This window comes from Nuphar pumila, chromosome 2 (genome assembly GCF_984573655.1).
Source record: "Nuphar pumila chromosome 2, dmNupPumi1.hap1.1, whole genome shotgun sequence".
Taxonomy (NCBI): Eukaryota; Viridiplantae; Streptophyta; class Magnoliopsida; order Nymphaeales; family Nymphaeaceae; genus Nuphar; species Nuphar pumila.
In genome coordinates this window covers 131,969,583-131,982,256 of record NC_143250.1, presented here as the reverse complement: position 1 = coordinate 131,982,256, position 12,674 = coordinate 131,969,583, and the positions used below count along the sequence as shown (strand labels likewise).

Sequence of the window (12,674 nt, the reverse complement as noted above, 5' to 3'; positions counted from 1 at the left end):
GCCCACCCTGACCGCATAATCAGTGTTGGCAGTATCGGTGCGTAGCCGATACGTATCGTATTGCCAGAAAATCGATATGATACTAACCTGAATCAGTTATTTTTTAATAAAGATAAAATAGTTTAACATTAAATTTTAGTATTATTTGAATATTATTTTAATAGCTTTAATATTTTTTAATTATTTTTTAACCGGTTCAGAACGATTCACTTGGGAATAATCGTTGGCCAAACGATACAGGTCCGATTCCGATACTGACAACAATGCCCATAATATGTGGAGAGTGCCCATCCTGACCCGGTTCAGGGTGGGCACTGGTGCCCGACGCAAAGGGCCAACGGGCGATCCCCTTTTTACCGCCAAATCCCATCCCCCTTGAATCCCTAATCTCTCTCTATCTGTCCCTCACCGCGACCCACAGCGCCGGCCTCCGCGGCTCCGCCCCTACCCGAGACCCACAACGCCTTCACCTCCGGCGGTCCGCCTTTCACCGATAGGCGGCGGCCTCCGACGCTTACCTCGCAGGTTCTCTCTCTCTGAGCCTCTGGCCTGCGGCAGCTCCGCTCAGTGCCTCCGGCCATTCGCCATTCGGCGGTAGCCTCTGGTGCACCCCCTGGCAGGTCCTCTCTCTCTCTTACTCACTCCCGAAACCTGGGTCAGGTCCTCAGGCTTGCCGCCTGCACCATGCATTCAGCAAGGCGGCATGCTACTGTTGGCCTTCTTCTTCTTGTGTTTTTTTTAGGGTTTAGGTTTTTTTTTATATATTAATTCAATTAGCATTTACGTTTATCAAATGAGATGACTGTTTAATTAGGTATTTAAGTGTTTTTTTTCAATCAATATTAAACATAACTCCACATGCTTGATTTAGTTAGAAACTTAAAATTTTAGTTTTTTTTTTCAATTAGCATATATATGAATGATGTTTGTTAGGAATTAAGATTTAGGTTTTTTATTTGATTCTTTTAAATAGCATTAACATTTAATTATGTTTTAGGGTTTTTGTGCTTTTTTTTTCAATTAGCATTTAGGTATTTGATTTTTTTTATAAGATCAATATTTCATTAGGTCTTTGATTTTTGTTATAAGATCAATATTTCAGTAGGTATTTCTATTTTTTTTTCAATCAACATAAACATGATTCCACATGCCTGATTTTAGTTAGATTTTTTTGGTTTTTTTTCAATTAGCCTCTATAAGAATGATGTTTGTTAGGATTGAGTTTTTTTATTTAGATTTTTAAATAGCATGAATATTTAATTAAGTTTTAGTATTTTTTGTATTTTTTCCATTTCACATTTAGGTTTTTATTTTGGTTTTTAAAATAGTTGAATATTTAATTAGGTACTTTTGTGTTTTTAATCAACATTAAACATGACTCCACATGCTTGATTTGAATTAGAATTTTAAGGTTTTTTGGTTAATTAGTCTACATGTGAATGATGTTTGTTAGGATTTGAATTTCTGATTTGTTTTTTTGTAAAATGACATAAATGTTTAGTTATGGTTTTAGTGTTTTTCTATATATTTTTTAATTATCATTAGACATGAATCCATGAATAATTAATAATGAATGCTTGATTTTGGTTAAAAATAATGTTAAGTGTTTTTGGTTTTTTATCAATTAGCATAATGCATAATTAGCTATGTTTGTATGAATTAGGGTTTTGATTTGGTGTTTTTCAACATGAATGTTGAATTATGCTTTTATGGTCTATGTGTTTTTCTTTTTCAATTATCATTAATCATAAATCCATAAAGAATAAATACTTGATTTTGGTTAGAACTTAGAATATTAAGCGTTTTTGTTTGTTATTTTATCAATTAACATAAAGCGAGATCGATGATTTTTGTTAGGATTTAGGTTTTTTATTTGCATTTACGCCTATCGTTTGATCGAGGTGCAATCCCCATACCTCGTGAGTCATCCTTTACACTTGCGTGGTCAGTGTAGGATCTCATACCTCGTGAGTTGCGTGCGTAGTTTCCTGCTTGTGTGTTTCGATGATCGAGGTATGACCTCATACCTCGTGTCTAGTTCTAGCGTTCTACTCTCGCGGTGCAGCTTCGCCCATCAAGTCTTGCCCCGCGATTTGCCATTGTATTAGGTTGTGCACGGGTTTGTCCCTTGTCAGCTTGCACTCCCTGAGTGCAGCTTCGAGTGTATAGTGTATCTTGTTTCACTTGTCTTACAAGCCACGACACACACTTATGCACTTCGGTTCTCCAAAGACATGATCTTAGGTGCAAACCTATTTTCAAGAATGTATAGCAGAGATAGCAGTCGGATCTCCCAAATCGATGTATTAGGGAGATGTGTGTTACAACCTGAGTTCATCTATCCGATACGACTCAGATAACCTTGTTTAGGAGCCTATGCACGAGTAGGGCGGGGATCCTAGCGAGGTACTTACGCCATCACTAGATCGGCGTTACCTCACCTCTGATGCGAGACCTAGTTTCTAGGCTTTCCGGTTCAACCAAGATTGTAACACCTTAATTCCTTTGCGAAAGTATCGTTGGATCTCTTACAAAGGATCCATGTTCCTCCTCTTGTAGTTGTACCCTTAGTCACGTACGATATGTTTGGACTACGAAGAGCAGGACGAGAGGTCTATACAAACCTCTAAACGTGTATTGACACATTAAGCTAATCCTGTTATATTGATTTTGCCTAATAGGCAGATTGCTTGCGATTGTCTAAAGAACCCAAGCACGATCAGTTGGAACTGGAATGAGTTCACTGTGGGCTTCTGTAAAGCAGAAGTATTGGGATTTCCTGCGATAGATCCATACCCCTCTCATCGTGGTTGTACTTTTGAACATGTATGTTGCGTACTACGATGAGTAGGATGAGAGGTCTATGTCTGCCTCGAACATGCAATGGCATGTGTTTGAGATCACAAGAGTGATGTTTCTACCCTCATTACGGATTGACCCTTTTCATCGTGGTTGTACATTTGAATAGGTACGTTGCGTACTGCGGTGAGTAGGATGAGAAGTGTGCGGTTGCCTCGAACGCGCAATGATGCGTATAATTCACCTAAATAATAATCATGCGCCTTCACAAGCAAGATGCTCGATTGGGTTGAAAGACCAGAGCATGTAGAATGGGACGGCGGTTAAGAAACCCTCCGTCGTGCTCATTTGGGACGGTTCATCAAGAGAGATGATGAATGGTACAAAACTCTGATGGACAGTCATTAATGGCAATTTCGGGCAAAGATCCGACCTTCCCCAGTCATCGGAGGTTAGGGGAATCCTTTGGGCCACTTCTGCAGAAGTTCGGATGCGCATCCTTTGGGTCATTTGTTTTGGCCTTTGGGGATTTACTCTCTTGGTCACAGATCGTCTCCTTAGGAAGCAGACTCAGTCAGTCATTCGGGGTATAATAAAATACATAACATAATGGACCCCCGAATCGATCTCGGCTGTTTCTACGTTTTGCCTTGTGCGTACCTACAATGGCCTGCTCAATAATGAGACAAAATATAACTTATACACATGATCATGAGATATGCATGTTGTAACGTGCATTGCTTGCTTGCTTGTTAGCTTGGTAGTTCGGTACGCTAATCGTTGAACTATGTACGCCTCCCGAAGCGTTACCCTTGTTGGTTAAACTGCTTATGCAGTTCCTTGCTTGGTGATAACTAGCTCCTCATACTAGTTAGATTGCTTATCATGTGTAGCTTATGAATTGATTGTGATGCAATAGCTTGTGCCTTACAATTAATGTAGCTACTTGCCGATAGACTGAACCATATAATGGTACTTGTATGTATTACGAGTGTTGTTATGAATACTTGTCTTATGCAATTGCTTTGCTTGGCTGGTGGATGGAGTTAGTTGCTCTCCACCTATAGTATCTATAGATTTGCTATAGTTGCTTGTTTGACACTATGATCCTTCTTGCTCTTGTATGTAGTTGTTTGCTTTACCAGAGCTTTGCTCACTCCATAGTACATTTGGTTAGATCTGTTAGTCTTGCTTGTTCCTGCTTGAGCTAGCGTTTATCCTATTTATTGCAGCTTTTGTTCTTTCTTGTCCTTTGCACCCCTACTAGTCTGTTGTGAGACTGACCCATTTCATGGGCAGGTGGTGAACAAGATATACAGCTTGCGATGACACGATGACGCGATGCATCCAAGGCAATGCCCTTTCCTGACGTTGCGCTCCTGGGGATACTTTTGATAAATGTGGTACGAAGTTTCTTAAAAGCATCTCTTCTGATTTAATCTTTGGATTTCTAAAACTGTATTACCAAAACGTGGTTCTTTTTTTCATTTCAATAAAATATATACTTGAACTGCAAATCGGTTTGTAAGGGGGAGTCTGCATTTATGTTGTAATGCACCCAAGGTTTAGGGACTTGCTGTTTTGAACCTGATCTTCCGCGGAACTTCTGTTTTAAACTCTGATAAATGATCAATTTCAAAGCTTTCAACCTTTTTCATAAAAGGTTTCAAGTCCACGATTTTGGGGCGTTACAACTTTTGGTATCAGAGCAATAGGGAAAGTGGTAATCCTTGATCATCCGCCATCTGCATCGCACTGTGAGTACTATTTTTCTTAAATTATTTTGTATTTATTAAAGAATGTGTTTTTGCTTAGATGCCGTTCAATGAACTGATCAAATCTATAGACGCATTAACCAGAGCAGTTGAGCAGCTCCAAGCGATGGTCCAGAACTTGGATCATAAGGTTGATTGGATGGGTTGCGAGATCATCAACCTAGGGCGGAGTGTCAGCCCTCAGGTTTTGTCCGATCCTATGTGCTTTCGGAACCCTGATGGTTGTAATTTTTGCGGAAATGTGGGTCATTCTGCTGAAGAATGCCACTTTAAACAACGTCGCAATAAAAAGTCTGTCGAAGATAGTGCTGACAACAAGCGTCGACCTGCTAAAAGACAGAAACTAAGTGAAGAAAATGAGCCTCAACGACCGTTAAACCCAAAGTGTTTGAGATGCGATCGTATTCATCGTGGACATGCATGTCCCCGAGACTTTCTCATTTAATTCTCCATTAAGAAAATCATTTTTGACATCTACTTGATAGGTAGGCCATTTTTTGTATGGAAGCAACGAATATTAGGGTTCTAACAGTAGTCATCCTAACTACGGGGGCAAATGTTTCTTTATAGTCAATCTCGTATTCATGAGAATAACCTTTGACAACTAACCTTGCTCTATATCTCTAGACTTCCATCACTCTTAGTTTTAACCTTGAACACTCATCCACAACCTATGGTTTTCTTTTCTAAAGGTAAAATAGTTATTTCCTATGTTTTGGCTTTCATAAGGACATTTAATTCCACCTTCATAGCTTCAGTCCAATGAGAGAAGTTTCTGGCTTCATTATAATTAGATGGTTCACGATAAGAGTGCAATGCTATTAAGCATGGTCTATAGTTTGGGAACAAGTAGTCATAAGACACAAGCCTATTAAGTAGAATGGAAGGACGACTAGATCTTCTAAGGTCAGATTCTTCTATAAAAGAATTATGGTCAATCTCTAAATTTTTATCTGAAGATTCTTCTTCTAGAGAAAAATACTTTTCTAAAGCATTTTGAGGGTTATCGTCGCAAAATTTTTCCCGTCTTCTCTTCCCTTGCAGGAGAGAGAGGGAAATGCTTTCGCGATTCAAACTTGACCGGATTTTGGAAATTGGTTTTGAAATACTCGCCTCTGTTTTGAAAATAGCGGGAAAATCCATGGGATGGGGCTCGACCTGTCGGTACGAGGTTCGACCGTTCCTGCCGCCTTTAACAGGGGTAATCGAACCAAGGACCAAAATTGTGCTTGACTTAGTTAAATCATCAAAATCGTGTTCTATCCTAAATGCACAGAGAATTCAGGCATGTGCTATGAGATTTTGGAAAATGTAAGTTGGAAAAATATGATGTATGCTTAGAAAACATTTGGAGTTAAAGATATTTCTCAGGGAAAGTCAATTTCTCAGGAAACTCAGACGAAAGGGGTTTTGAAATCACGAAAAAGTTTATAAAGATGTGGGAAAATCATGAATGGAAAAATCCTGAGAAAATGGAGAGAATTCTTGAGAAAAGGGGTATATCTTTGAAGAGAAAATGCTTGTCAGAAAACTTCAAGTTTTGAAAGCTTTTTTTTTTTTTGGAAAATGGTTGAGATTCATTGGAAAATTCTTTGGAGAAGGAGAATTGAAATTCGGGAAACTGAAATCTTGAGAATTTTACCCTTGAAAGACTTGGAAATCGATTTTGATCTTTGAGAAAGGTGAGAGACTTCTTTTGAAAATCTTGAGAAAATAACCTTTTCCATGGAAAACTCTGGAAAAACTTGACTTGGGAAAACCGATTTTGAAAAATTCTCAGAGTTTCTTGAGAAATCGATTTCTTGAGAATGAATTTTTCTTAAGAAAATCACGAGAAAACAAATGATTTCATGTTGCAAATGATATGAGTGAATGAATGCACTTTGAAAGATTTTCTAAGAAATTTGTTGGAAAAATGTGTATTAAGTCAAAATAAATCCTTCACATGTTCTGACTGTGGCCATGAACATGTTCAGAGCTTAATTGATTTAATGCACAATACTTTGCAAAATTGGAAAAATGATGTGCATTTTGAAGATAGCCTAAAAGTCTAGGCTCAATGTGACTAGTAGAAAGATGATGGATCTGAGTCTCGTCCATATTCCGACTAGGGCCGTAAATATGGACTCCACCGAGTTCATTAACTCCCTAAGAGTTGGTGCATGTGCCATTCGTTTACATCCATAGTGCTTTTGAAATAAAATGCATGAATCACATAAACATGATATTGCAGGAATTTAAACTATATGATATGCATCCTAGTCTAAGCAGAAAATTAAATCTCTTATTCCAAAATTTACATTATTACATCACTAAATAAATGAAAGAAAGGGAAATTGCAGACTTCAGTTCCTTCTTTTGAATGTCTCTGCCAAACTTGAAATGGGGTAAGCTCAAATATGTGGGTTTTTCCAAGATTTTCCAATAATATTCTGAAATTATTAAACTTAATTGGATATAAACCCTATTCTCATGCTTTCTTGATATTTGAAATGATGTAAATGCAAGAAATTCAGTAGAAAATAGTTTGAAATTCGAAATTGTGGTCAAAATGACCAAAATACCCCTAATATTGAAGTTACACCTTTAAAATTAGGGTTTTTTTAAGGAAATTTTTGTAAAATTGAGATTTTGAAATTCGAATTGAAACAAATGATGATAAAATGCATGATGAGACATGATGACATGCTGCTAAACACCTTCAGAATGTAAAATCAGAATTTGACATTTTGCAACTCATCCAAAATAACGAATTTCGCTTGTTTTTCGCTTGGATCAGGGTCCCGCGGGGCCCTGTTTTGATGATACGGTTAAACCGAACATCAAACGAATTCCAAATGCTGTCAAATTCGATATGAAGCATCTACCTATTCTGATAAACAACCTAGAATGCAAAACTCACGAAATAACATGATTTAGATACTGAAATTTAAAGAAAGTCCTAAAAGGGGCGAATTTCGCCTATGAACCCGAACCAAATGCAACACTTAATGCAGTAATACAAGAATTCCACCATAGAAACATCTGAGATTTTGCAGACTGCTAAATGACATGAAAATAAGCAATTTTGTCTTTTACAGCTCTGGGATTTGAACTGCGGTGAGTTCGGTAACGAGAATTTTGTTCTGACGGAGGCAAAATCAACCTGATCCGATGTAAAAATGCTAAAAAATAGCAAACGACAATGGAAATTTCTGATATTTAACTGAGGAACTAACGAAACACACAGAAACAAATTTTATTTTTATGATTTCGGCATTTGATCAACAGGAACAAAGATAAAAATACGACTTTTCATGCCTAAATCAACAGAACAGATAAATATGACAAAACAGGAGACTGACAAGAAAAATCCGAAACTGATAGTAAGACTGTTCTAAAAATCATAAAGTTTCAGATGCAAACAGAGGACATCCCGAACATGACATTCACTTTTTACAGATTCGGATTTGGAGCAATACCCAAAGAGAACCCATCGACTTAAGTCGATCCAAAGTCTCAGAGGCCCAAATTAGGCTCTGACACGTGTCCCGAACTCTCGGATTTTTGTCAGATGTCAAAAAAATCATAGAAATCTGAGAAAATCATATTAAAAACTAGACATCATTCCGAGTTCAGAACATCTTTTGGATCGAAAATCGGACCTCATATGAGAGAGTTCTCAATTTTACAAGTCAGAAATGACTTTTCAAAATGTGTCCCAGGTAACAAAACTCAACCTACCATTTCGAACATTTACTGCAGTAAATAAATTCAAATCATTCCGAATTTTTGGCAGATTGTTAGGGACACCTAAGGACGCGTACTGTGATTTTTTTAGCACTTTTAAAGAAAAATAAATACATGAAATGACGAGTGGACTGACTGACAAAAACAGAGAATCACTGAAATAACACAGGATACATGAAACATCAAATAAATTCCTAAACGATGCTATTTTAATGAAATAAGACATAAATCTACCTTATTTTAATGCATGAACGTGATGAAGTGCTAAAATTCGAATCAAGAAAGCATGAAAAACTCGTTTGCTATATGTCATTTTACGAGAATAGCTTTATCCATCCTTCGGATGAGCTCTTTTCTCAAAACGACAATACGAATTGAATAAAGAGATTACTATAATGAAGTCAATAGGGATAGAAGTGCACCTTGTGTTCTCCCGCAGCTTTGGAACTCCCGAAATGAGTGGGTATGAATGGCTTTTCTCGTCCTTCGATCCGAGATTCTGAAGGTTCACGAAATTCGATCCACACGCTTAGATCAAGTTGGAATTGATGCGAGCAAGCTTGGTGCTTCAATGCACCCTCTCAACTGAGCCAAAGGGGGGCGTGAACTCCAAAAAATCAAAATCGTGTACTAGAGAAAATCTAAGTTGAAATGCAAAATCCAAAAGGAGCTCCCCTAGGCTGGGCGTGGGGCCTTATATTTATAGAATTTTTGAAAAATTTTGAAATTCAAAGAGGCTTAATCTGAGCCCTCCATGTGGCGCCATCTCAGAGGGTGTTGTCTTGGAGTTTGAAATTCAAATTCTGCTTTATTCTTGAAGGAGGAGAGACTGCCATGTGACACCATCTCAGAGCATCCATATGTGTCAGAAGGAAAGGCAGAGGATTCGGATGGTGCCACCTCAGAGAAAGTTTGTGTAACGCCCCAAAATCGTGGACTTGAAACCTTTTATGAAAAATGTTGAAAGCTTTGAAATCAATCATTTATCAGAGTTTAAAACAAAAGTTCAGCGGAAGATCAGGTTCAAAACAGCAAGTCCCTAGACCTTGGGCGCATTACAACCAAAAGCAGATTCCCCCTTACAAACCGATTTGCAGTTCAAATATATATTTTATTGAAATGAAAAGAAGAACCACATTTTGGTAATACAGTTTTAGAAATGCAGAGTTATAATCAAAAGAGATGCTTTCAAGGAAACCTTATACCACATCTATCAAAAGAGTCCCCAAGAGCGCAACGTCAGGAAAGGGCATTGCCTTGAATGCATCGCGTCATCGTGCCATCGTAAGCGGTATATCCTGCTCGCCACCTGCCCATGAAATGGGTCAGTCTCACAACAGACTAGTAGGGGTGCAAAGGACAAGAAAGAGCAAAAGCTGCAATAAGTAAGATAAACGCTAGATAAAGTAGGAACAAGCAAGACTAGCAGGTCTAACAAAACATGCTGTGAAGTGAGCAAGGCTCTAGTAAGGCAAATAGCTACGTACAAGAACAATAAGGATTATAGTGCTAAACAAGCAACTATAGCAATCCCACAAATATAATAGGTGAAGAGTAACTAACTCTATCCACCAGCCAACCAAAGCAATTGCATAAGACAAGTATTCATAACAACACTCGTAATACATATACAAGTACCATTAGGATGGCTCAGTCCATCGACAAGTGATTAATCGTGAGGCACAAGCTATTGCATCACAAACAATTCATAAGCTACACATGATAAGCAATCTAACTAGTATGAGGAGCTAGTTATCACCAAGCAAGGAACTGCATAGGCAGTTTAACCAACAAGGGTAACGCCTCGGGAGGCGTACATAGTTCAACGATTAGCGTACCGAACTACCAAGCTAACAAGCAAGCAAGCAATGCACGTTACAACATGCATATCTCATGATCATGTGTATAAGTTATATTTTGTCTCATTATTGAGCAGGCCATTGTAGGTACGCACAAGGCAAAACGTAGAAACAGCCGAGATCGATTCGGGGGTCCATTATGTTATGTATTTTATTATACCCCGAATGACTGACTGAGTCTGCTTCCTAAGGAGACGGTCTGTGACCAAGAGAGTAAATCCCCAAAGGCCAAAACAAATGACCCAAAGGATGCGCATCCGAACTTCTGCAGAAGTGGCCCAAAAGATTCCCCTAACCTTCGATGACTGGGGAAGGTCGGATCTTTGCCCGAAATTGCCATTAATGACTGTCCATCAGAGTTTTGTACCATTCATCCTCTCTCTTGATGAACCGTCCCAAATGAGCACGACGGAGGGTTTCTTAACTGCCGTCCCATTCTACATGCTCTGGTCTTTCAACCCAATCGAGCATCTTGCTTGTGAAGGCGCATGATTATTATTTAGGTGAATTATACGCATCATTGCGCGTTCGAGGCAACCGCACACTTCTCATCCTACTCACCGCAGTACGCAACGTACCTATTCAAATGTACAACCACGATGAAAAGGGTCAATCCGTAATGAGGGTAGAAACATCACTCTTGTGATCTCAAACACATGCCATTGCATGTTCGAGGTAGACATAGACCTCTCATCCTACTCATCGTAGTACGCAACGTACCTGTTCAAAAGTACAACCACGATGAGAGGGGTACGGATCTATCGCAGGAAATCCCAATACTTCTGCTTTACAGAAGCCCACAGTGAACTCATTCCAGTTCCAACTGATCGTGCTTGGGTTCTTTAGACAATCGCAAGCAATCTGCCTATTAGGCGAAATCAATATAACAGGATTAGCTTAATGTGTCAATACACGTTTAGAGGTTTGTATAGACCTCTCGTCCTGCTCTTCGTAGTCCAAACATATCGTACGTGACTAAGGGTACAACTACAAGAGGAGGAACATGGATCCTTTGTAAGAGATCCAACGATACTTTCGCAAAGGAATTAAGGTGCTACAATCTTGGTTGAACCAGAAAGCCTAGAAACTAGGTCTCGCATCAGAGGTGAGGTAACGCCGATCTAGTGATGGCGTAAGTACCTCGCTAGGATCCCCGCCCTACTCGTGCATAGGATCCTAAACAAGGTTATCTAAGTCGTATCGAATAGGCAAACTAAGGTTGTACACATTTATCCCAAATACATCGATTTGGGAGGTCCGACCGCTACCTCTGCTTTACAAGCTATACATCTTGAAAATAGGTTTGCACCTAAGACGATGTCTTTGAAAAACCGAAGTGCATAAGTGTGTGTCGTGGCTTGTAAGACAAGTGAAACAATATACACTATGCACTCGAAGCTGCACTCAGGGAGTGCAAGCTGATAAGTGGCAAACTCATGTTAAAATATGTTGTACATATATATATTTATATATATAGATCACGACACATACACATATATATATTAATTATATATATGTCTATGTGTCTATCTACATATATAAATATATATATATATATTTATATCTTTTGTAAAATAGACCAATAGGGGTAAAACAGTCTTTTTACTTCTTATCGCATATTGTAACTTTTCTTCTTTTCTTTTATTTCTTTTTTTCCTTTTTTTATTTTCTTTATTCTTTTGTTTTCCACCTTGGAATGGGCCCCACCTAGGAGGACGTTGGAGCATCCAACGGTCATATTTATGACCGTTGGAGCATCCAACGGTCATATTTATGACCGTTGGAAGGGCTCCAACGTCCCTCTAGGAGCCCTTCCAAGGCCTCCTCTTTTGTCTATAAATAAAGGGGTTTATCCCCATTGTAATGTATGCTTCTTTGAAGCCTTTTGAGTGGAATATATATTTTTCCTCTTCTTTTGGGTGCCTTACCACTTTAAGTGGTTGTGTTGTTCTTTTGCCCATTAGTGGCTATTTGTGTATGTGCGTGCTCTCTTGTTTTGCGCTTGGAGACTTCATCCGACACTTCATTACATGGCATCAGAGCCTTGGTTGATAAAGCTTCAACGGATCTTCTTTTGACAAGCAATATCCCTCTCTTTCATGCATTCATATTCGTCTTCTACAAATGGCCAACAAGGATGCAAAAATCGACCTCTCATTCAAATTGGATGGGACCAATTATCGCATGTGGGCGGCCGCTATGGAAAACAATCTCAAAGGTAAAAAACTTTGGGGTTATGTATGTGGAACCATTCCGGAACCACAATTGAAGTTAATAAAGTTTGAAGGTAATGAGGAAAAAGCTTTGAACGAAGAGGAAAAAGAGAAGGCTATTCTTGATTACTCTTCTAAATTAGAAGATTGGGAAAGTGAGCATGCTAAAATTTTAGCATGGTTTATGAACAATGTTGAATTAAAGATTTGTGCAAATCTCGCCAAATTCAAGAAGGCTAATGAAGCTTGGTTCTTTATGAAAGGCATGTACACTCAAAGGGACCTTGCTAGGCATTTCT

The 12,674-nt window shown here is 38.6% G+C and overlaps 1 protein-coding gene across 1 annotated transcript in view; it reads left to right on the top strand.

Moving 5' to 3' along the window:
* Positions 1-427: 427 nt before the first annotated feature.
* LOC149847130 (Pentatricopeptide repeat (PPR) superfamily protein) overlaps positions 428-12,674 on the top strand; it is a 56,900-nt gene continuing 44,653 nt past the window's right edge. Inside the window, exon 1 of the mRNA XM_089998306.1 lies at positions 428-620. The gene's annotated coding sequence lies outside the window, so the exon portion shown is untranslated. The remainder of the gene's footprint in view (positions 621-12,674) is intronic.